General features: G+C 52.1%; 1 pseudogene; it reads right to left on the bottom strand.

Moving 5' to 3' along the window:
• LOC140699909 (hemicentin-2-like) overlaps positions 1–23165 on the bottom strand; it is a 28342-nt pseudogene extending 5177 nt beyond the window's left edge.
• Positions 23166–26318: the final 3153 nt, after the last annotated feature.

Here is a 26318-nt window from a genome sequence, read left to right as displayed (position 1 = left end):
TCACCTGGAGCAAGTTCTCTGAGGACAGTTGTACATGATACACTGGGTAGTGGTCTCTAGAGCCCAGGCACTGGGCTGAACCAACTGGGTCTGACCCTGTTCTGCCATGTGCTTGCTGTGTGAGGTTGGGCAAGTCACTTAACCTCTCTGTGCCTCAGTTTTCTCCTCTTCAGAAAAAGAGACTACTGTGGTACTTATCCTTCATAAGGTTGTCCAGCAAACCGAAAGACCTAATTCACAGCATGGTGCCTGGAACAGAGAGGTACTTAACAGAGGTCAGCTGTTACCATGGTGATGACATTGCATCCATAACAATACGCAATGCAGTTTTGCATTAAAACTCCTATGTAAGTGGCATCATGTGTATGTATGTGGGTCTAACCCATTCATTTTTCTCTGTTGTATAGTAGTCCTTTGTGTATCATACCACCATTTATTAATTTGCTCCCTTTTCGGCGAACATTTAATCATTTAGAGTTTTTTCTTTCCTCCCTCCCTCCCTCTTTTCATTCATTTGTTTGTTCTTTCTATCACCACCAGAGCTCTCTGCACACTGATGTATGTGCCCTCCCCACACAGGAGCAGGACTCCTGGCCACAGGCTCACGCACCATCAGCGCTCACAGGTAGAGACTCCATCGTTCCCCCTTACAGGGCAGGGCTTTATCAGAACCTTCCAGCTGTATGTGAAACATGCAAACTCCCAGGCCCCACCAGAGACTCTGATTTGGGGGGAGACTGGAACTGGGGTTCTACCAAGGCCCCAGGTGGCTCTGACACAGGTGGTCAGGGGACCACCCCTTGGGAACACTACCCCAGGTCACAAGGAAGGGCCCCTGTCCTGAGAAGCAGCCCAGCGGAGCAGATGGAAGCAGGGCTTTGACAGCAAGTAGCCTCTGCATGCCACCATTTGGCCTCTTGCAGGCTGCTCTTAGGCCAAGGACTCCATCTCCCTAAACCTCAATGTCCTCATCTGGGGTCACAGGAGATGGTACATATGCAGTGCCATGATGCGCACAAAGCCCACCGTGCCTGGGACATACTAAGTGCTCAATAAACAGCCCTGCTGTTAGTAAAATTCCTGCCCCACTCAACGTGTCTGTGTGCTCGCCCCCAAAGTCCCCAACCAGCTAGGCAGCCCTAAGTAGTTTCCTTAACCTGTCAAAGTGGAAGAAAAAGGGGGAAGATGTTTATTTGTCCCAGGGACAAGTAAACATTTCCCCTGCTTGGCTCCACTCTGCCAGCCTGGCTTTACTCATCCACAGTTTTTTTTTTTTAAGTTAAATAATGTTGACATCCACCAAATACAAGCCAAATCAACTTGAGGCTGAAACATACACATTCAATGACACTTGGGGGAAGGGACACAGTTCCTTCCTTCGGTGACTTTGCTTCAAACCTTGACTAGCCCAGCAGGGACACGTGGGTCAGCTGAAAGAGGTCTAGGCTGAGCACCAGAGTTGGGGATGTGAGATCCAGTTTGGCTATATGCTGTGCAACTCCAGGCAGGGCAGTCGGTGTCTCTGAACCCCAGTTTCTTCATATTTGAAAAGGCAGCTCTGGACACCTTGATCTCAGAGTTTGCTGTCTAGTTTTTCTAAGAACTTTAGAGACCACAGAACCCCTTGCTCCCTCCCTCACCTAGCCCTTAAAAGGATAGGAAGGGGAAGCTTCTGGGGGAAAAAAAATGAGAGAAACTTCCAAAAGTAGAAACAATTCTCAACAATAAAATTAGGCATCTTGTCTTTCTCGTGATGAGCCACACGTCATCTCCTAGAAAGGAAATGCTGCTCACTACACCCAAAGGAGGAAATGGAAAGGGAGACCCATCTTACAGATGGACAAGCTGAGGCCTGCAGAGCCCTCACCACACCGGCTTGTGACCACCTGTCACCTGTGGGCCCGAAGAAGACACATCCCCTTCTGTCTTATTTGCCTTTGCATCCCCAGAACCTAGCCCAGACCTGGCACAGAGCAAATCCCACTAGGATGAGATGTCGGGAAAAAATAAAGCAGCCGCCATGGGCCCATGGGGCCAGTGGGACAGGACCTGGAGTCCTGGGGGTTCCAGGACAGCCCTTCTGTCTCCTATGCCCCGCTCTCTCTCCACAGCCCAAGACTCCTCGAGGTTTGGGGGTTGCAGAAGTGGGAGGGGAGGGGGGCAGGAGAGAGGTGTGAGGAAGTGGGGAAGGCACTCCTGCCATGTGAGTGTGGTGTCATTAGCAGCAGCCTCTCCAGCACCGTGAGAGCAGCCAGATGGTCTGTGTGGCGCCCAGATGAAAAGACAGAGAAGTTTGAGGGAAATTTCCTGTTCATGACATCCACTGGGCTCGAGCCTTCACTGTAAGTTCACGCAGCCATGCAGATGGTGGGGGGTGCTGGGGGAGATTCGGGAGTGGTCCACTTACTCCTCTGGGTCCCCCGGGTCCCGTGAGCTCCAAGGGGGACATACCGGCCCAGAGAGGCCAAAAGCCATCTGATAGAAAGTGCAAATCCTCAGGCTGCACCTTCGCTGCAACCCAGCTTGGGCTCACCTCTCCAGCTGCTCTGTGGCTCAGGGAAGCCACCCCTGTTGCCCCAGGTGGATCCCTGCTCTCAGTTTCATGCTCCTGGAGCCACTGGGGCATTTGTCACATCTGTAATCACCTGTCACTGTCTGATGGCTCCATGAGGGACGGAGCCAGGTGTGCCCAGGTTCCTGCCGTGTCCCCAGCCCTTAGCACAGGCACTGCCCCCATACAAGCCTTCCCTGATGAATCCAGGCAGGTTAAACTTCCCCTGCTCTGAGATCCCTGGAGCCCAGTTCAGCTAAATGCTCCTTCATTCATTCATTCACGCATTCACTCATTCACTCATTTCACAAAGAGCCACGGGGTTCAAGGTGGCCCGGCTGCCGCTGGGGTGGAGGAAATGCTCCCTGTCCTCAGGCTGCTTAGAGTCTGGGTGGTGTGTCTGCACCCAGTCCCTCCTGCTGTGTCCCGTGCTCATCCTGTTGTCCCCATTTCTAAAGAGCACATCCAACCTCCCTGGGCGAGCAGAGCCTTCTGGGAGGAGGGTCAGTGGCTGTTGAATGAACAGCGCTCCCTGCAGCACCAAGCCCACCAGAAACTGATTCTCACCCACAGCACGTGGTCAGGACAGATGCCCACCGCACGTCAACGTGTGCTGGGTGTGTGTCTGCTGGGTTGAGGTGGGAGCCTGAGGCAAGGATTCCTCCCCTCCCCGCCACCAGCACCAGTCAGCCTGGAGGGCATCTCCATCCACCAGTGGCCTCTCTGAACCTCACCTCCTTGCTGGGGCCTCACCCACATCATAGCCCCTTTGTAAGAAAGCCCCAAACAGGAGCCCCAAGCTGGAGAAATTTAGGGAAAGGGGCCTAGTACTAGCCAAAGGGCCAAGCGCAACGTATGGCAGGGAGGGAGGACGCACCACCTGGGAGCTCGTGTAACGTAAATCCAGGGATGCTAACAGCGATGGCTGTCAATGCTTGAGCGCTTCCTGTGTCCCATGGCACAGCTAAGCCCTTTCGCACATTCTCATCTGAAACTCCCAACAGCCAAACACGCAAGGCAGGCAGGTCCTACTATCATCACCCTCTTCTGCAGATGAGAAAATTGAGACCGAGAGAGATGAAATCCTGTCGTCCACGGCCATCCCGTGGTCAGGGCGGAACTGGGACTCTGCAAACAAGCTCCCCACCACTTTGGTGACATCGATGTTCGGCTCAGAAATTTATTTCACTCAAATGTTCCCCAGAAAGAGAGCTACTGGCCATAGGCTGGAAAGACCTGACCTCAGAGCCACCAAGCCAGAAATCAGCATGAGCCGTGAGGACCCACCGAGGTAGAGACCCCATGCGGGGCCCCTAGGCGGTCCCTGCCATACTGCTGGCTCCCGGGGATGGGGCAGCTATTCTCCTGGATCATCATAACCCAGCTGCAGCCCCCACCCCTCCACTGGGCCAGGAGAAGGAGTGGGTGTGCTGACTGCCCTGCCCCACCCTCAGGCTGCTCCATCCTCTCACTGTCCTCTCCCCTCCCCTGAATGGTTAGACCCCATGTGGTACCCTGGCTGGCTGCCCTTGGGAGCCAGAGCTGAAGCCAGGAGCACTCGCCGCTGTCCCAGCTACACATCAGAACCACAAACAAACACTGTTGCCTAGAAACCACCTCACCCCATGGCACCAGAATCATGGGCTGAATCATGGCACCAGAGCCACTAGGCACTCTCCGGCCATCATTGCCTGTCCAACCCTTTCATTTCTCAGATGGGAAGACTGAGGCCCAGAGAAGGGAAGGGCCTTGCTCAAGTTCATGCAGGGAGTTGAGGGTGAGGCTGGGATGGGACCCCAGGTCTTTTGCCACCTGATGTCTCTCAGACCTGGAGCTAGAATCTTCTCTCTCCCAGGCTGCTTTGGCACAGTGCTGAGCACAAGAGATCCTCAGTAAATCCTCCTGACTCCAATTCTGAATTCACAACTCAGATGGTCCTTTCACAAACAACAGTCCCGCAGGGTAAGAAGCACCCAGTGACCATTCCCACCCTTGGACACAGCCGTTTCCTTTCAGGGCTACATCCCCAAGGAAACGACCCAGAAGATAAAGAAAAGCATGTGAGCAAAGATGTTCCAACAGTCCTATTTAATACCACCAAAAACTAGCAACAGAGCATCTGCCCCAAACAGAGGAAGATCTTAGCAACCATGAGAACTAAATGCCCTGGAATGTTCTTTTACCCTTTAAATGCAAATCTATGACATGGGCCAGGATGGATCTAGAAAATAGGTAAATGGAGGGAAAAAATCAGTGCCGAGGGCAGAATAGAAGATGCCCTAACTTTAACTGTACAGAAGCACCTGCATGAACACACTGGAAGGGGTGTAGACACAGGTGAGTGGTTGAGAGTTTCATGGGGACTGAAGCTCCTACTATGTTTTCTTTCCATTAGGACTTTCTGACTCAGGAGAACAAGGCTCCCTGAGTTCAGAATATTCTCTACAATCTGCAGAGAGAGTGGGGTCCAGACTGACCCTGGCCTGATATGTGTGTGTCTACATGTTGTCACGCTTCCATCTCAGGTGTGTCTGTGTGCATGCCCACGTGTTTGTGACTGTGTCTGTGCACCTGTCCACCTGTATTCATGTCGACATGGTCTGTGTGTGTATGTTAAGGCCCAGCCCCAGGAGTCGGAAGGTCAGGATCCCAGGTCCCCACACACCATGGCTTGTTTCCCTCTCAGTGCTCAGGGCATGATGTCGTTCACCCCAGCCACCTCCAGGATGGCTGACAGGAGAAGAGGGCCACCCTTTGTCCAAACAGAGATGGAGGAGGCCTCAAAGGCTCAGGTCAAGGTCAGCACAGGATCAGGAAAAACAGACACCAGGCAACCACGGAGTAGGTTCAGGCTTCCATCCCCAAGGACAGAGGAGGGGGCCACTGCAGAAGAGGGGGCAGTTCAACCAGGCAGAAGGAGCACTGAATCCAGAGGGAGCAGAAGAGATGGAGGAGAAAGCCGGGGAGGAGGAACAGACAGACAGCAAGGCCATGCCACCAGCACCACCACTGCTCAATGTGTGTTTTCCATGGGTTTTTAAAATCTGTATTTTCCGGCTGAATGGCTGTGGGACTAAGAGGAGCTGTGTGTCTGGGAGAAAACTGAGTTTTGTTCTGTGTGGGGAAGTGTCACAGTGCCACAGGGAGGCCCAAAGAACCACAGGGACCAAGAACCTGCGAATGAAGTTCAAATACAATCAAAAGTTAAAGAGCAACAGATGACTGGATAAAGATGTGGTCTATATATATACAATGGAATATTACTCAGCTGTAAAAAAGAATGAAATAATGCCATTTGCAGCAACATGGATGGACCTAGAGATGATCATATTAAGTGAAGTAAATTAGACAGAGAAAGACAAATATCATATGATGTCACTTATACATGGAATCTAAAGAAAGATACAAATTTTATTTACAAACCAGAAATAGACTCATGAACATAGAAAGCAAACTATAGTTACCTTATAGGAAGGGGAGGTGAGGGATAAATTAGGGGTTTGGGGTTAACAGACATACACTACTATATATAAAATAGATAAACAAGGACCAACTATATAGAACAGGGAACTATATTCAATTTCTTGTAATAAGTTATAATGGAAAAGAATCTGAAAATACACGTATGTATGTGCATAACTGAATCATTTTGCTGTATATCTGAAACTAACATTATAAGTCAACTATACTTCAATAAGAAATGAAATTTTAAAAATATTAAATTTTTTTAAAAAGCCAATGAGTTTATTCACAATCACCAACAAGTGGAAACAACCCCAATGTCCACTAACTGGTGAATAAATGGACAAAGGTGGTCTATGTACACAATGGAATATTATTCAGCCACAAAAAAGAATGAAGTCCTAACACCTGCTTCAACAAGCATGAACCGCAAAAACATGGTAAGTGATAGGAGCCAGGCACAACAAGCCACAGAGTGTATGATTCCATTTATATGAAATGTCCAGAATAGATGAATCCAAAGAAAGCAGAGGAGTGGTTGTCAGGGGCTGGGCTGGGGTGTGGTTGCCAATGAGTGTGGGTTCTTTTCTTTTACTTTTTGTGTGTGTGGGTGGGAGGAAGGTGCTGGAAATGTTTTAGAATTGATGGTAGTGATGGCTGCACGACTGAATTTATCGAAAATCATAGAATTGTACAGCATGTGAATTCCATCTCAAAAAAGCTTTTATATTTGAAAAAGTAGGTAAGAATTAAATGAGATAGACATGATGATGATAGTTTTTTAAAAGCTGGAAATGATGCTTTAGTTCATAGAAGCAGCAGGAAAATGATACCAGAGGGAGTGATTTTCCAGCATCGCACATCCATCACTGTATCTCAAGGGCAGTTTTTAAAGTGTCCACGTTACAGATGCAGAAACAGGCCAAGAGCAACCAGTGGCCACCTGAGACCACACGACTAACACAGAACCAGCTGAGATCCACACTCAGATCTGATGAACTCCGGGATCTGAGCCCTTCACCCCAGCCCGCTCAACCCCAGGCATATTTCCCTCTCCTTTTAGATAAACTCCCAGAATCTCTAAATCTCAAGAGAAAGTCATAAGCCAGCAAGAAGTAGAGAGGGCAAGGGAGAGGAACAGAACGAAACTCCAGGATTGCAAAAGCAGCCCTCACAAATTTGTGGTTCCAGGCTGACCTATTAACTCATCACAACAAGGAGAGGTGAACAAATGGGAAGTGTGGTTCCCCATTTCAGTAACAAGTCAAAAATAATCACGCACTCGCTGGTGGCTGCCTAGCCGAGGAACTAGGACCAGGCTTTCTGGGAAGAGATGCAGGTTCTTCGGCCCCCACCCCCACCCAGGACAGGGAGCTGCAGAGCCGCCAAAGGGCTTGGGGGCGGGGGCACCACAGCCCCAGGCCAGCTGCATACAGGTGCGCACCTTCAAGGACTGGGAGCGCTCACTCACCAAACAGATGTTCCGAGAGGCAGAGCCCCAAATGTGGGGGTCAGGTGGGTGGGGGGTTGCACCACAGGCTGCTCTGAGACCTTCTCTGTCCGGAACTTCTCAAAGACCTCGCCAGGACTGATGTCACCAGCCAGAGCTACCCCCTCTCCCGCTTCCCCTTCAAAGGTCAAGGGCCCAAGGAATTTTGAGGCCTCCTTGTCTGGAATCAACCCGCCCCACACCCCTGTCTGGGGTGGGGGGTACACCCTGGCTTTGAAGAACGCCCAAGCCAGCCTCCTCCCTTTCCGCCCACTCCCAGGATCCTTGAAAGCCCAGCTGCCAGACACCTGATCTGAGGATTCAGGACACTGTTCCAACCATGATGTTACTCATTTCTAGCTGAGTGACCACGAGCCGCTCACCACCCACCACCTCGCTGAGCCTCAGTTCCGCTCAGATAACATGGGCTGCTGTGCAGATTGAAGGAGGTCCTGTATGCAGCAGCCGTGGCCACCACATAAAGCACAGTGCGTGTTATTCCAGAAGGCCTCACCTCTCTGAAGGGTATCCATGCTCCCTTAGTGGCCCTTGCATCCCCCGGGAGTGTCCACAGGATCCCACACACCAGCTGGGTCATTGGTCACCTTGAGGCCAGTTTCCTGTAACCCCAAGCTCTGTCCATCCTCAGACCCAAGGCCATGTGATTGGGGTTACCTGTTGGTGACAGGACGCACAGAGCGGGAGTCCTTAGTCCAGGTGATCAATGGGGGTGGGGTACCCTGGGCCTCGCAGTCTAGGGTCATCTCGTCACCAGCCTTGGCCGTGACCCTCAGAGGCTTGTCTGTGTCATGTGACCTGTTCACATGGAACCTGGGCCCGGCTGTTGGCGGAAGCATCAGGGACTGTGAGCAGAGTAGGGAACCAGGGATGGGGCCCAGAGGGGACCAGCATGGCTTTCTTAAGCAGTTGAGGTTGTACTGCCCTCGGGGAGGTATGGAACGTGGCTGGGCTCTGTTATAACAGGGGAGTGTAAGTTTTGGGGTGGGCTCAGATCTGATGGTTCCCCCAGTCTCCCCCTACCTGTCCACGACCATCCTCCCTCTTGGAAGTTTGTCTTGCTTTCATGACCCTGGAATGGTTCTCCTGCCCCAGTGTCTCCACTCCTCTAGCTTCTTTCTGTCTGGTTTCCCTTCCCCAGGGACGTTCTGGTAGGTTCTGTCCTCCCTTCTCACCCTCAGTTATCTCAAATATTGTCAGGAATAAGGCTCAATCACCAGATGATGCCCAATCTCCCTGTGCTTCGGGTCCCAGGGGAACACTGGTTCCAAATAGCTCAATATACAATTAATCATTTAATCACAGTTGTGATGGGGGCTTTAAAGAGAGCTTTCCAGAGAGTTCACAGCAAGGTAATTTGACTCAGCCTGAGGGGCCAGAGACAGCTGAGATCTGACTGCAGGGAGAAGTCAGTTGCGCCAAGAGGTTAGGAGGGAATGGCATTCCAACAGAAGGAACTGCATGTGCAAATGCCCTGAGGCAGGATGGGTAGTTTAAGGAACCCAGAGAGTCTGGGCACAAAGTGTCAGGGAGAAGGGTGGGCGAGAGGGCTGCCAAGGTGGGAGGGGGTCCAGTGTAGGGCCTTGTGTCTTTCCAAGGCTTGTTAATGCGATGGCCTCCCTCCATCTGGTTACAGAGGGCTGAGCTGGAACCATTCTTGGTACCATGAGCATGCTCATGCTACTGGGGACAGTGCCATGCGGGAGGACAGCTCTCGTCTACATGCCCTTCAGACGGGAAGAATTTGGAGGTAGGACTGACAGGGTGCAAAGAAGATGCAGGTAAGGTCAGATTGTCCATGCCCTTGCCCCTCACGCCTCCCAAATCCCTCTCCCAAGACAGGAGCGGCCATCACTCACTGTTGACAGAAAGCCGCATCTCCTGGCTGGAGAAGCCCACGGCATTGGTGGCCGTGCAGACATAGGCCCCTGCATCCTGGGCAGATGGCTGGCTGATGACCAGGGTGCCATCCTCGCTCACATTGTAGTGGGGATGCCTGGAAGCCAGGGCATTGGTTTCCTGCGGTAGATCACAGGTGACATCAGCAGAGCCCACACTCCATGGCGGCAGCTTGCATCATTCCTCTCCCCATGATGCGCTGGGCCTACCTCTCTTGTTACCTTTATGGTAACAGGGTTCACCTACCTTGGTCCAGGTGATGAGGGTGTGGGAACTCCTGAGGCTACACAGGGGACCAGAGGCTGGAACCCCTTCACTGGTGATATGGTGAGTGGCAGTGGGCTGGATTCTAGGTGGCACTTTTAAAAACAAACCAATTTCATAAACTAAAGTTCAGAGGAGCATTATTCACAATAGCCAAAAGGGTGGAAACAATCCAAATATCTATTCATCAAAGGATGATGGATAAAGAGAATGTGGTGTGTACATATGGCATATTATTCAGGCTTAAAAAGGAATAAATGTCTAACATACTTTAACATGGATGAACTTTGAAAATATGATGCTAAGTGACATAAACCAGACACAGAAGGAGAAACACTATGATTCCACTCATTTGAGATGCCTAGAAGAGGCAGGTCCATAGAGACAGAAGCAGAATGGTGGTTGCCAGGGGCCGGGGGAGGGGAAAATGGGGAGTTAGTGCTTAATCAGGGATGGCACCTGGTCGTAGAGTTTCAGTTTGGGAAGATGAGAAAGTTCTGGAGATAGATGGTGGTGCTGGTTGTGAAAAAAGTGTCCCACTGAGTTAAAAAACCCATCTTGAAACTGTCCCATGGGGTTAACAGAAACTGGCAACTAACAGAAATTCTTCAGCTTATCTTCTAGCTGCTTAGAACCCCCTCTGCTTGATCCTGGCTTCGCTGAACGGGCTCGCTTAATTGTTTTGCTGCAAATTGCATGTCCTGCAAGCTTCATGCAGCCTAAACAATAAGATATTTACTCCAGTTGTTTTCCAGGAAGTTGAAGTCAGCTGTGTCTAGTTTGAGCTTAAGCTGGCTAAGACTGGTTGGGACCACCGACCCTAAAACTGGGCAGGTGTCCGATGAATGACCTTTTGACATCAGAGGGCCAAAAACTCCACTCTCCGATCAAGCTAGGCACCTCCATTTTTGAACGTGCATCCCATGAAGAAGCAAGCAATGCAGATACACCTGCACAGAACACCCATGACCTCACCTTTTCCCTACCTGCAATCACCTTTCCCCATGCCTGAGACCACCCTGCCTCTTTGTCCCATAAATATCCCAAGCCCCTCGCCTTCCAGGAGGCAGATCTGGGAACTGTTCTCCTATCTCCTTGCTTGGCTGCTTCATGAATAAACTCTTTCTTTGCTGCAAATCTCGGTGTCTCAGCGCTTTGTCTTGTGAGTTGGGCAAATGATCCTGGTGGCACAACAATGTGAAAGCTACTTATGCCACTTAAATGTACACCTAAAAATGGTTAAAATGTTAAGTATTATGTTATGTGAATTTTACCATGATTTAAAAAAAAAGAGTTAACAGGAGAATACAGCCATCACTGTTATAAATGAATGCCCCAGAGAAAGGGCAGCCTGTGTCTAGGAACCAGCTGTGTCATATCTTAACTCTGGAACTTTGAATAAACCACTTAATCTTTTGGTACCCATATTCCTTGATCAGCAAAGAAGCTAAATTGACCCCAATTCCCTGCCCACTCTCTGGGGAGAGACAGATGAGAAATGGCAGAAAATAGTGTTCACTGGACACAATGAACTTGAAAACAAATGCCAAATCCGTCCTGAGCACCATCCAGATTTGCAGGCATTAAAACAGGAGGTGGGGAGGGGTTGTGATCTCTAAGAGGAGCGGGGTAGGGGGAACTGGCATAGAAAATTCAGGAGGGACAGCCAGAAGCCAGGGGCTCTGACAGTAATACTCCGATCCTTTAGGGAGGGAAATGCCCTCCCAGATTCTCCCAGGTGGCCAAAGCCAGCAAGTCGATAAGTATTTGTTGGACGGAAATGAAATGAGCCAAGAGAGCTTGATGGCCGGCCACCTCTGCGCGGTGGGAAGTTAGTGGGTGATGTTGTCTGCAGAGGCATACTTCCCTCATCCTGTGATGTGGTGAGTTGCCCTGCCTCTATGAGCCTTAGCTTCCTTAACTTCAGAACGTGCCAGTCTTTGAAACCCACCTCTTGGAGCAACAGAACATTAAGTGAAACACACACAGAAGCTCTCAGAGGTCTGGCACGTGACACACAGCCGACCTTCAATCACTGTTATTAATTGGATTTATGAGGAGGCAGGACGGCTGGATTCTCAACCCAGCCTCCTTCTGAACCTCGGTTTTGCTCTACCAAATGGGGAACGATGAGCTCTTCCTGCTCATCCCTCGGGGGGTTAATAAAGCAAAGGACACAAACAAACAGAGGATACTAACATCCAAGATAAATGACAAAACATAACTGAGCTTAGTTTAAACTTCTTGTCTTCTGTTAAAAAGAACGGTGGTACCTGGTTGGGTGGGCAAAGGGAAACAGGGACCCTCCAACACTGTAGGTGGGAGAGTAACTGGGCAAAATACACGAAAAGCCCTAAAAATGTGCAATCTCTGTGAGTTAAAACTCAAGTCCACAACAACAGTTTATCCTAAGGGAAGAACTGATCACGGGGGCAAAGGTGGAGCACAAGGACCTTCAGCCCAGGTGTTCACGCTGGTGAGAAACTGGACATGAGGGGACAGGTTAGATAGTCCTGGCTCATCCAAACAGGGGACAGTGCAGCCTTAAATGATGCTTTATTATTAACAGAAAACAGTTATAATATATGGTTGCAAGAAACACTCAGGTTGCAAGACAGTAATATTACGTGGTTCCAGTCGGTTTTTAAGTATTTGTATGTATGTACATACAAAGAATTTATATATAATTTTTATAAAGTATACCATGTAAAAATAATTTATATGCAATGTACATAAAGAATATATATAATGTATATGCATTACATACATACCGTGTATGTATGTTTACCCTTGCAAGCTCATGTGTGTAGAAAGTATAAAAGATACACACCGAAATGTAAAATTATCTGGTTCTTTGTAGCTACTGGTATAGGAGGTTTATCTTTTTTTTTTTCTTCTCCAACCTCTAAATATCCTACAGTGAATATGCAGTATTTGGGCAATTTTTAAAAACAAAGGTGTTCAAGATCAAGTTCCCCCCAGGGGTCTTACCCCATCCCAACCTGTCCCCTCCCCTCCCACCACCACTACCCCAGGACTCACCCTGGACAACCAGGTCCATGTCGCTATGCTGAGAGCCTGCCGTGTTGGTGACCACATACCTCCCTGCGTCCTCCAACAGTGCTTGGTCAAGGTTAAGGCTGCCATCTGCTCGGACGGAATGCTGGCTGCCAGGTGGGAGCTGGTAAGATGAGGAACCACCAGCTTGTTTCAAGGGCCCTACTCAGAACCGGCTAAGAGAGAGCCCTCCAGAAAGCTCACTGCCTGCAGGCCAGTAGGGGGCAGCCTGGACTGAGAGGCCAGGGGTTCAGAGAAGGTAGCGGGGTGGATGTCACAACTACTCAGCTCCCACCACTTCCCTGAGACTTGTCCACCCCCAGAGACCCTCAGGGCCAGGTGGGCCTGACCGCTGGCAAACCCTTGACCCCACTCTCCCATGGCCAGCTGGACCAGGGCAAGGCATCTGACCCAAGGGGGCCGAGGGAGCCTCTTCTGGGAGTCCAGAGTTGGGGCCAGAGCTTTTACTGAGTAGGGGCTGGAGCTCCGAGGCCCTTCCACACTGAGGCCACAGAGAGAAGGGACAACCCATCCGTGTCTGTGGGGAGTGAACAGAACCACGCGGAGCAGAGCAGAGGTGTGGCCACATCAGAAGTGGTCCCAGAGAGAGAAGCATCCTGGTGGCTGCCCCAGTGTGTCCCCATCAGGACCAGGGTGGGGCGGGGAGTGCTGGTCCAGAATGGGGCATGAGGCAACTTCTGTAAAGAAGTCCAGCCAGTCCATTCTTGATGAGGGGCCCAAAACTTTCCACCAGGCCTAAGCCGGCTTTGGGCCTCCCTGTCCCTGTCCCGTGAACTTCGTTGCACATTCTGCCCTCAGGGTCCAGGATATTCCCCTGGCTGTCTTGGTACCGGACCCTCTGAGGCTCAGCGAGCTTGAGAGCGTTTCTGCTCCTTGCGCTTGGCAGCTGGGCACGCACGGGTCCACCCAGTGTCCCCACTGAGCCAAAACAGGCTCTGCGTCTCTGGCTACTCCCCGTCCTGGTATGGATGAGGCCCGCTGGACTATACCCAGGCAGGTGTCTCACTGCCCCAGCCCACACGCCCAGGCAGGGTCCTCCTCGGGGTCACATCTAATTATACAGACTGCAGAGGGTGTCATAGGCACGATCAGTCTCCAAGCCTGTACGCTCCGAGAACTGGACCCTGTCTGCACTGCATCAGGGCTGGGAAAACGGGGCTAGGACCAGGGCAGAGGGAATAGAAAGATGCCACAGAGTCACTGCCTCCCTGCATGTCTAGTGTCTGCCGTCTGCTGGGGTGAGGGCACCTCTTTACAGCCTCCAGGGCAAAGACCCCAATATGTCCGAGGATAGGCCATAAGCACTGAAGAAAAGGGAGCAACAAAGAAAGAGTGAACAAGAGAGGGGAAACAGAGGATAATAAAGAAAATCAAATTGATGGGAAGGGTCGAAGCAGCCACTGTGTACCCAGCAGCGTGCCAGGCAGCCACGCCAAATGTTAAGCTGCACAGGTCCTGTCTCTGCCCTGGAACCATCAGAGTGGGGGTGACAAATTTGTTGTGTCTGTGCCCCCACAAAACGGCTGCTGCTCAGCGACAGCACTAATGAAGCACAAGGTCCTCCGGCCAAGGACCTTACAGGGTGAAGGGTTCCATCAGTGCATTATCAGAGAGGGCTCTGGAAAGAGGCAGGAAAGAGGGAGGAAGGAAGAGGACATTCCAAAACAGGGGAACCGCTACATAAAATACATACACCACAAGGTCCCACTGTACAGCACTGGGAACTATGCCCAATACCTCGTAATGGCCTAGAATGACAAAGAATCTGAAAGGGAACATATGTGTAAGTGAATCACCATGCTGTACAGCAGAAATCAACACATTGTAAATCAACTATACTTCATTAAAAAGTAAATAAATAAAAACCAAGACAGAACAAAACAGGGGAACCACAGAGCGGAGGCTAAGGCGTGAAGGTGACAGCGCCTCCACCTGGGCACCGGGAGCCCAGCACTCACCGGCCGGCCTTGAGCCAGCACCTCTCAGGGTGGGGCCTCCCAGCCAGGATGATGCAGGGCAGGCACACAGGCTGCCTCTCCAGCACCCGGACGGTGGAGGTGCTGCTGGCGATCTGTGGGGGGTCTGTGGGGAGAGGAGACAGTGTCAGACATACTGGATTCCTGTGGGTGGTCATTCAGGGGACAGAGGCCCCTCACCCCAGTGGAATCATCAGGGTTGGGGATCCTATAGGGTCAAAGGGCACACTTCTTGAGGCACACTGCCCAGGAAGTAGGGGTCCAGATACTCCTCTTAGAGAACCTGGCTATGGACACACCTGTCCCAAAGGACAGGCAAGCATGGGGGCCACCCCAGGGGTGCCCAGCCTCCCCACCAAATCCTCCTCTCCAGACCCACCAGTGAACCGTGTCCAGTCACGATGAGGCAGGCTTCTGCCTGCACCTTCCCAAAGACATTTTGAGCATCACAGACGTACAGGGCCTGGTCTTCAGGGACCACACCTGCGGGGCAGGAAAGAGGCAGGCCTGACTGTCAGAGCAGACCATGGCTCCAGCCCCCACAGGCTCCAGCTCCCCAGGTGCAGACAGAGCCCTGGGCACAGCCTGGCCCTGCAGAGGTAAGAGGGCTGGGACGGCGGGGAGGAAACAGATGGGGGATACAGCTGGGCCTTGGAAGGGTTAGAAGGCCTCAGTTTGCTCATGTGTAGAATGGGGATCATTTATCAAAACCTGCACCTTGTAGCGTGATTGGACGGGTCAACAGGTGGTGCAAATACAGAGCTCAGCATTGGGCCCGGCACGTAGGAAGTAACAGTAGCAGCAGTGATGGTGACGAGCTGGTGATGGTGATGACGAGGGACGCTTACTCTGTGTCAGGAACTGTGCTCAGAGATTTACGTGCATTCATTCCCCAACGATTTCTTCAGGTGGCCTGTTGTTAAGCCCAGGTGGTAGGTACTGTCATCATCACTAGCATGACTGGGATGGCGTGACTAGTCCCCCAGCCAAAATGTGACCCTGCATCAGCCTGACCCAAGGCCAGACCTGGCAGTCAAGGTCCTACTCCCGGCCACCCAGCTTGGGGGCTGAGGGTGTTGGAAGCCATTTTGTCTCCCTGTCCACTGTCCCTCAGCCCCAGTCTCTTACTTTCAAAAAACAGCACTCCTGAATCGGGCTGCCCAGTCCTGCTGCCCCGCCTGGGCCCCAGTGGCTGGCCATCTCCATGGTGCCAGGTGACTGTCTGGGGCAGCAGCCGGTGGCCCAGCACGCTAGGAGGGCACTCCTCCCTAGTTCCACTGTGACATCCCGGGGCAGCTCCTTCAGCTGGGTGCATCTGCAGGGAGGTGACCGGTCAGCCACACCCCAGTGGCTGGACGCACCCAGCCCCCAGAGCACTGTTCTGAGGACTGCCTCCCCTCCCATTTCTGGAAGGTTCCTTCTCTTCCAGCCTCACCCTTGTGAACCTGGGGCTGACCAGGGCTCCAGGGCCAACCTGAACGTGGCAGGGCCCATCCCTGGAGAGCGCATGGGGACAATGAGGCAGAGGGAGTGGCCTTTGGTGGGAGGAAGCTGCCCACGCACCTCCCACCCTGCATGGGGTCTCGAGGTCCTCGCTTTGCCCAGACATGCAGGGAAGCAGCACGCCTGCTCCCAGCGGCGAACCTCCCGGAAGCCCACCTCTGGAGCCCCAGCGCCTCCGAGCTCCCCCACCGCCGCCCTCCTCCTGGGCCACAGGAGCTTCCTCTCACTGGTGCCCTGGACTCCGGGAACCATTTCCATGACCCCAAAAAGCCAACTTCTGGGGAGATTCTAGAACATCTTTATTTAAGTACATCTTTCTCTGCTTGCTGAACATTTTATAATAAGCATATAAATCTCTACCACAAAATCAAAACAGGCCGATAAATAACTTGAACTTATATTTATGGTCCCAGTGGGACACTTGACAGTGAAAAGAGCATCCTTACACCAGGATGACAGATCTCAGCCAGGCTGCCCTGCGCACCTGAGGTAGAAAAAAATGTTCAAGCAACACACAAGGGTTTATTTCCTTAATTTCTGTCCCACACGCCCCAAATCCCATGCCCTTCATACAAGGTAACCACGGTTAACAGATTGTAGTGTTTCTTCCAAAATTTTTTCTAAGCATTCTCTTACTTTAATAATCAGGGAGTGGAAGTAAGTTCTTTCCCAAAACAGAAACTCATGATCCTTTCCCCCTTTCTGCGGGCCAGAAGCAGGTCCAACTCCAGACAGGTACAAGCCCTGTGCCCTGCAGCTTCTGGGCACTGTCCTCAGGTCCCTGTCCCCAGACCCATGACCTGGAAGGTCCCTCGACCTGTTTTTAACACATTGCATCCAGCACCATGGAAAACCCTCCGCCTCTTTCTTCTTGCTGTCTCTTTCCAGAAATCTCCCCTATCCATCCAAATCATGACATCAAATTCCCCTCCTGGCTTCAAGCAGTAGGGAAGTTCCAGGGAGACATAGACACAACTTGGAAAATCACTGCGAAGGAGGAAGACAGTCTTGGGCCCAACCTCAGACACCACCCGCACACCATTGTCCTTTCTCACTGGGGCCTGGAAGCTGCCGCAGCTCAGAATTCAAGAAAGCCTCTGATTCAGGTGCTTCAGCTGGGGTTACTGGTCCTGCAGAGCCCTGGCCCTGGGGGGCATGGCTTTGCTGTTCCCCCTCCCCTTCCCCGGGCCTCCCAGGCAGAGCTGAGGCTCATCTCCAAGGACAGGTACCCCCAGAGCCTGCCTTCCCCACTCTGCCCAGTGCCCCGCAGGGCTCAGCTCAAGGCTCCCTCCTCCAGGCAGGCCTCCCTCCCACTGTCTCTGTCACACTACTTCTTGACCCCCTCTGTCCTTAGCCAAACAGCCCAGCTTTGTGTTCCAACTGTGGGATATTGTAGAGTACGATCTCTTCCCTGTTCTCCTCCCAGTCTTGCACTTCCCTCGGAGAAGCAATGGTTGACTCGTAATAATAAGTGAATAACATGTACAAAGGGGAGCATCTGGAATGCCTACTGACAGCTATGGTGATGGTGCTTTTAGAAACATGATTTCATTCGTGGTCTCAATAAACTTATGAAATGGGTATTCTCACAACCCCATTTTACAGATGAGGAAACTGAGGGCCAGAGAGATTAAGGAACCAGCCTGAAACGCAGATCGAAGTCAATGGCAGAGTTGGGATCAGAGCCCAGGTCTGGCTGCTGCTAAGGTCCAGGCTCTCAGCCGCCACACCCCTGCCTTCCCCCTATTACTCAGGGACAACTTGGCATCTCTTATGTCCTCTCCATAGGTGAATCCAAAAGCAGCTAAATTCTAGTCTCGGATCCTGTCCAGAAAACGTTGACTCGGTCTCCCGTGCAGCCATTCCCCTGTTCCTCGTTGGAGCCCCCTAAATAAGGCAGGACCCCAGAACCCTGTACGGCAGAGCTGAAGGTCCTGTGGTCCCCTCACTGTGCAGATGGGAGACTGAGGCCCAGGGGAGGGGCGGGGACAGTCCTGATCCTGCAGCACGTGGCGGGGCGGGGCTTCCACCCCGGGCTCCTTCCAGGGCCTCATCCTCCAGGCTCAGCCACCTCTGCTTTCAGGCTCCAAGCCCACTCCTCACAGACTCCCAGGTGACCCTCTGCAGGGAGGGACTGTGAGGTAGCTGGCTCTACCGCCATCAGATTTCCCCAGGGATGGCCCTTTCTGCCTTGGCTTTGGGCAGGTCTCTAGGGCAGGAGCTGCGAATGCCCTGCACCCATGGACTCTCTCATGCAACTTCTTGACTACAGAAGATGCTGGGCTCCCTAGGGAGCTCCAGGTCTCATCAGCTGACAGCTACCATGTGCCAGTGGGGAGGCAGCTCTGTGAGGGGACCCTGGAACACCCAGGAAGAGAGAACAGCCCCCCTGAAGTATGCCAGCCAACAGCCCAGGACAGGGCAGGACTGGAGGGTCTGGCCACCTTGAGGGCTGCCTCAGCCTGTCCCTGCAACCCCCACCCCTCCTTCCCCGACTTCAGAGGAGCCGAGACTACAATAACAACATCCAGCAGATGGGGCCACTCCCCCAAGCTCCCAGGGATTTTCTAGAGGGAAAGGTGCCCACCGATTCTAGGTTGGCAACACCTTGACAGAAGTGACGACTTCCCTTCCTCTGACTTGGCGTCTAGGGCAAGGGACACTGGCCTGAAGGCCTGAAGCCTAGGCAGGGCCCCCATGCTGTCTCGGCCCCACTGGGGAACCCGGGTGAACCCCTTTACCACTCTGTGCCTCAGTTTCCCTATCCAGAAAGAGGTAACTACTTTTACCCTGGTTCCAATGCTTTAAAGCTCCAGGGCTCTTTATCATTGTCTGGAGACACTGCAGCCCCCATCTCCTCTGCCAGCCCCCCAGTTCCTGTGACTCAGAGCCCTGACCTGCTTGGGAAGGAGCACTGCAATCAGCCTTGGCTTAGTTTGGCCAGGAGGAAGGGGGCTGGGCTCAGGCCCAAAGACTGGACAGATGGGAAGGGTGGGCCACGGGAGAGGCCAGCCTCAGGCTCTGCTCTGCACTTACAGAGAACGCCAGGGTGTCTGTGAATGAGACAAGGCTGGTGGGTGGCCTCGGCATCCCCCTCCTTCCCCCATAGAAAGATCCGGCATTGGGCCTGGAGCCACAGCCCCACTGGCCAGGGCTACAGTGTGACTTTCACTGGCCTCTTTCTCCCGAAAAAAATTTTTTTAAATTATATTTTATGATTGTTTATAAAGACAAACCCAATCCAGGCTGTATTCATTTTTATCTATTTAATATTCTTCACTTTCTTCTTCTGATGTCAAAAGAAATTCAAACCAGAACACCATCCAGGGGCCCTGAAAGTGTCACGGACTCTGGGCCTGGCCTCTGGGGCCTGATGGAGAAGCCGCCCGGATACTGGCCAAACCTGCCACGGAGCCAGGCCCTGTTTCTCTCCCACTGCCCCAGGCTGGCCAGAAGGTGTTTGCTCCCACAAAAGCACACCCCTTGTGCACCTGCTCATCCACACAGCAAGCAGGAGCTTCAGGGTTGGGAATAGGAAGCAGAGATTAGAATCAGAGGAGAGAAACAGGGCTGCATGAACACCCACTTGGAGAGAACTCCAGCAGGGCAAAGGGATCTGAGCTCAGGGTAATTGTAAAGTAAAATAGAAACGCCACCAAACTAGGGGAGGGGGTCCTGCATCGGAGCCTGGTCACCAGGCATGTGACAAATCACCCCACCTCACCGGGTCCTTGTCAGCCCTGCCCATTCAAGCCTGGAGTGAAGCACATTATCTCATTAAACCTCTGGAGGGCTTTATGAGCAAGCCTCCACTATAAACATCTCCATTTCACAGATGAGGAAAATGAGGCTCAGAAAGGTAAATAACTTGGCCAAACAAGCAGCACGACCTGGACATCGATCCAGGACTCTTCTCTGTCAAACGCCAGGTCCAGAGGGAATGCCAAAGCACCTTGCAGGGCAGCCCCAAACACAGGCCCTGGCTGGCAGTGCAGAAGGGGGCTGCCCTCCTTTCTGTGCCCCAAATGCCACCAGGAAGTGGGTTCCCAGCTGACCAGTAGGAAGTGGGCACAGTGTCCACACATTCCCAGCTCTGGCAGGCTCTGCCAACCTGGCCAGGAAGGCTGCACCACAGCTGCCAAGCAGATGGGCGGGAAATTCAATTTCCCACCACCGCTGCCAGGCCAGCTCACCCCAGACACACAGCTGTTAGGCCACAATCCACCTCGTCCCTGGCCTGAAGGCCAGAGGCCACCAATGGCCCAGTGACCTCAGAAGCCTGCTTCTAGGATCCAGCCACCTCCTCCCTCTGATGGGGGAAAGGGCCGCAAGACTAATGGCTGGCAGGTGGAAGGCACAAGACGAGGCAGGCACGTCAGCCTGGGCCCCAAAGAAATAAGGATTTGCTAGAAAGAAATGAGATATTCAGCAAAGGATGACACTTGTAACGATGCCAAGAGCAGTCCTCCCTAGAGCCCCCTCTCCGCTGACCCAGGACCCACTGACTAATCACAACCACAGTGGCATTTGGCAGCCCGCCGTGTCCCAGGTCTTTGCGATCTCTCACTCACACAACATCCAGGAACACATGCAGGTGAGGAGCCTGAGGCTCAGAGTGGGGAAGCAACATCCAAGCTCACCTGCTGGGAGCATCAGGATCAAGTTCAGGGGCTAAAGGCCTCGACTATGGGTTCAAATCTCAGCTCTGCTGCTTGCCAGCTGTGTGACCTTGGGCAAGGCATTTAACCTCTCTGTGCCTTGTTTCCACCATCTATAGAGGGGATAATGATAGAGCCCATCTCAAAGGGCTGTGAGGAGGATTTCAAGTTGGTACATGAAATGTGCTTAGCGCTGGCCCTGGCATGTGACAGATTTCATGGGAAGTCTTACTTCTCGTTTTATTATTATGTAAACCTATGATTTTCCACACCCACCCCAACCACCCCAGAGCCCAGCCACACAGTACACTCTAGAAACAGAAAGTCTGAGCACACTTTCCTTAAAACCTCTCACTGCCCCCACAGAACAAAGCCCAAACTCCACCAGGCTCCCTAACCCGAGGCTGGGGGTGACCCACAGCAGGGCAGCCACCTCGGCCTCCCCTCTTCCCACTGTCTCTATGTCCCACTTGCTACCTTGCTTCCCTTCCCATGGGGAGGTATGCACATGCTGTTCCCTTTGCCTGAAACACTGTTTCCCAGCTCATCACCTGACTGCTTCTAGGCTCAGCTTAGATATCACCTCCTCCAAGAAGCCTTCCTGGCCTCCAGTGTTGCCAGAGACAAAGAAGCCACCCACAGGCCACAAGAATGCTACTTCTAAAAGCTCAATACACTGAATATTCTAATTGTCTATTTAACATCTCTTTTCTTTTCTTTTTTAAAAAAATCTTTAATGGAGGTATCAGGGATTGAACCCAGGACTGGGCACTGGGCACAGGGCCTGGCCACTTGGTAACCATGTGTCAGAGGAATAAATGATGGAGACGAATGAAGGCTAAGGGTACCCCAAGGTTGAGAGGATCCCAACCCTGAGATGGCACCATATCCCCCAGGGCCAGACCCTCCTGATTGAGCCTCTGTGGGGAGCCCCTTGGACATCCCACCCAGCCCAGTTAAGTATATTGTCCATTCTCTGCACTTGCCCAGAATTTCTAACACCTGTCTCTCCCATTGTGGCCACAGCCAACCCTCAGAGCCCAATCCGCTCTGGTTCAGCATGCCAAGGAGCCATGCCCACAACTTCTGAGCAGTTCCCAGTGCCTGGGGTCCAGGCCTGGAGCTTAGACATCATGACAATCACAGCCAAGGCCATGTACCAGCCACAGAAGACTCCCACCTCCTCCTCATCTGTAAAAAGGGGGTAACTGCTTCTCCATTTATTAAGCACTCATGATGGGCCAAACCATGTGCTAAGCATTTAATGCCTGATTTCACTGAACCCTCACAACAACCCAGTAAAAGAAGCAATGTGGTCAGCTCCATTTTACAGATGGGGAAACAGAGGGTCAATGACTTGACCAAAGCACATAGATGGTAAGTGATGGAGACAAAACTGGACTCAGGTCTCGGGCATGACAATGCTCAAGTTGAACCAAACTTTTTCTGTGGTAGGCAGCCTCCAAATGGCCCCAGTGACACTTGCCTCCTGGTATTCACACACTTGAGTGGTCCCTCCCACCCACCTTGTAGCAGGGTTGGTCTGTGTGACCAACAGAATACGGTAGGAGTGATGGTATGTCACTTCCAAGACCATGACTGGTTATAAAGACTACTGCTCCCATCTTGGATCCTCTCCATCTCTATCTCTCTCGACTCACTCTCTCTGGGAAGATCCATGTCACAAGAAACATTCTGGAGAAGCCCATATGGGTAAGGAATGGAGGCCTGCTGCCAACAGCCACATGAGTGAACTTACAGTGGATCTTCCAGCCCTGGTTGAGCCTTCAAATGATCAAAGTCCTGTCCAATGTATTAATGGCCATCCCAGGAGAGGCCCTGAGGCCAGAACCAGCCAGCTAAGCCACTCCAAGAATCCTAACCCTCCAGAACTGTGAGATAATAAATGCTTATTGCTTTAAGCCACAAAGTTTGGGGGGGCAATTTGTTACCCAGCAAGAGGGAACGCATATGCCATCTCCCTCTGAAGCCCCTGTCCCACATACTCTGGATCTATATGATGCAGATTCCCCACTGGCAGGCTACGTGGCTACGTTCTCTCTTCCCTGCTCAGTGGTAGGGCAGGTGGTAGGGAGGGGTGGCAGGTGGGGACAAGGTGTACACCCACATCCAAATTCCAGCCAGACTTCCGCCAAGGTGTTGCCCAACTCATCGACAGCTCGGCAGGCATAGATGCCAGCATCCCTCTCCTGAGCCGCCAGGATCTGCAGCATCCCAGAGCTAGAGGCCTCAGGGGCCAGAATCATTTCAACACCCTCTGGACCAAAGAAGAGAAAGCATCAGGCAGGTATCCATGGTTGCCGTGGAAAGCCAGGGAATCAGGCTGCCTTCCTGACCCTGCCCTCCTGCAACTTCACAAGGCTGGAACCTTGGAGGGGTGAGTGTGAGGGAAAGGTTCCCCACAAAAGTCAGGACCCCTATTGTTTAACAGGTACAGATTTTCAGTTTTGCTAAATGAAGAGTTCTAGAGACAGATGGGGGGTTTGTATGACACTGCAAATATGCCTAGTGCTACTGAACTGTACACCTAAAAATTGTTAAGATGGAGAATATTATGTATATTTTATCACAATTAAAAATTTTTTAAGTCAGCACCCCTGGGTCCAGTTCCCCGAGCCCCGCGGTTGACCATAAGTGAGTTTCAGCCTGTCCCCCAAAATGTGACAGGTTTTCACCCAAGAACTCCTTGCCTGGGCTTCCCTACCAGGTCCCCGTGCCCTCTGCCCAGGTGCAAGGTGAGGCTTGGATCAGCTCTGGGAGGGGCTCAGGGTCACTGAGATGACCAACCCCTATGGCTGCCTCTCTGAGGGCCTTTCCCTCGTTTCTCCTGCCTGCTGTCCCTCTGTCCCTGCCCTGTCCCCCCTACCCCACCCCCAAACTCCTGAGGCCTGAGGGACTACCCTGATTCTGACCCCTTTTTACAATTTTTTTTAATTTTTTAAATTGTGGTAAAACATACATAAACACAAAATTTTTACCTTTTAAGCATTCTGAGTGTCCAATTCAGTGGCATTAAGTACCTTCACGTTGTGCAACCATCACCACCATTCATCCACAAAATTTTTGCATTTTCTCAAACTGAAACTCGGCTTGTTAAATACCAACTCCCCATTTTCTGCTCCCTCAGCCCCAGGCAACCACCATTCTCCTTTCTGTCTCTATAAATCTGCATATTCTAGCTGTCTCCCATGTCCACGCCTGCTAGTGGAATCATATAATCTTTGTCTCTCTGAGCCTGGCTAATTTCACTTAGCATAGTGTTTTCAACGTTCATCCACGTTGTAATAAAATTTCATCTCTTTTTCTCAACTAAAAAAAAAAAGATGGTAAAAAACACATATAATTCATTATCCTAACCATTTTAAAGTATTCGGTTCAGTGGTAACTCTATTCACATTGTTGTACAACTTGAATTTCATTCTTTCTTAAGGCTGAACAACATTCCTTTGAGAAATTCCCCTTCAAAAAGGGGCTCCCCAGCCAGGCCGGAGGAGCTCTCAGCCACAGCGCAGAGTGACAGGAGCACTGAACAAGGAGTCGCAAGGCCTCTGCCACCACCAGCTGGTGACCAGTCTGTACATGGGAGGGGGCTAATGCTGGAGATGGAGCCCAGCGTTCTGCTTCTAGAAAGTCTGCGGCTGCAGCCCCAGGACCCACATCCATTGGTGTGGGCCCAGGAACAGCGTCTGTGACTCAAACCCTAGATCAGAGAAAACCCTCTACATCCGTTAACTCAGAAAAGCCTCACACCAGCCCTATTACCACTATTCCTGTTTCTCAGATAATCACATCATCACCATCACTGTCACTAAGAACAGCGAGCCCAGCCCGTAAGCCAGGCCTCTTCTAAACAATTGACACATATGGACTCATTTAATCCACATATGGACACAACCAACCCATCTTTGATCTTCCCCATTTTTCGGCTAAGGAAGCAGGTTCAGAGATGCCAAGTCACTTGCCCAAGGACACCCAGGGGAGCCAGAATTCAAATCTGGGTCTATTCTAAATCCTACACCTAACTACAGCGCCAGCCTGCATCAGCTCTGTGGACACTGGGCTGGGCTGGGGCTGAGTGGGGTTGCTGGAAACGGCTCCCTCTCTCCAGACATTCCATTCAGAGTGCCCCCCGTGACCATCCTGCCCCCATCCTCTGGGGCCCTAGGGGGACCATTCTACGGGCCCTTCTCCCACCTAACGTACCTTGATACCAGATGACCCGGGGTGGGGGCACCCCAGGTGCCTCACATGCCAGCACAGCCTCCTCCCCGACAGTAGCGAGCACCACAGCATTTACGACTGAGATGGATGGCGGGTCTGTGTGGGGAGCAGATGGAGAATTAGGGACCAGCCCACAGACTCCCTGGAGTGAGCATGCAGCTTTCCGCAGCTAGGGGAGGGGCGGTGGGGACAGGATGGTGAGCACCTGCCTCCTCCCCACCCCAACACCCCACTTCCGGAACCCGGGACAGTCACCCCTGAATGATGTAACTTCGGCTGTTTTTTCAAAACAACGGTTACTCCTGGGGCCAACCCCCACCCTGTTGTCCCTCACTGAACTTGAGATAAAAGCTGAAATTGTACAAAGTTCTAAAATTCCCCTCCCCATCCCACCCCACCCAGCCAGCTTCTTTGCAGCCCCTTTGCACCCACACTCATTCCCACCTGAGGGCCTTTGCTCCACCTGGTCCCTCTGCCTGGAATGCTGTTCCCATTCATGTCTGTGTCGAGGGTCACATCCTTGTGCAGGCTGGTCCTGTGGGTAACAGCCATTTCCCCCTTGCCCCACCTGCACATCACTCCATCATACTACCCTCCATCTGGACAGGGACCATGTGCTCACTGCCATATCCCCAGTGCCTCCCACACAGTAGATGCTCGATAAGTATTGTGGACCACAGGGACGGAGAGAGGGCTGGAGATGCCTCTCCTGCAGATGCCCTCGCCCGCATACATGTAGAGTAGACGGGGACTGTCTCCACGTCTGTGCCAACCTCATTAGCAGCCTTGCAGCTGTAATTCCCAGCATCCTCTGGGGCCACTCCCTGAATAATGGTTCCATGGGCATCCACACGGACTCTGGAGTCATGTCATGAAACGAGCTCAACAGCAAGGGGCCGGTTAGATTAAGTCACGTGCGGTTGCTCCAGTCATTTATGTTAATTAACAAATTAATTAACAAGATCACTAGTGACGCTGCTCTACACTGGCTGCTTGCTCTGTGCTGGGCTGTGTGGTCAGCATTTTACTTATGTGGTCTTTTTTCATTTGTGGGGCTCAGAGAGGTAAGGTGACTTGCCCAGGGTCACACAGCCTGAATGGCAGAGGCAGGATTCAAGCACAGGTCTGTGGGATTCTGGAGCTGTAGCTCCTGATGCCTGGGCCCATCCTGAGGCATC

Source organism: Vicugna pacos, chromosome 11 (genome assembly GCF_048564905.1).
Source record: "Vicugna pacos chromosome 11, VicPac4, whole genome shotgun sequence".
NCBI lineage: Eukaryota > Metazoa > Chordata > Mammalia > Artiodactyla > Camelidae > Vicugna > Vicugna pacos.
The sequence above is the reverse complement of the archived record's forward strand: the minus strand, read 5'-3'. Positions and strand labels throughout refer to the sequence as shown.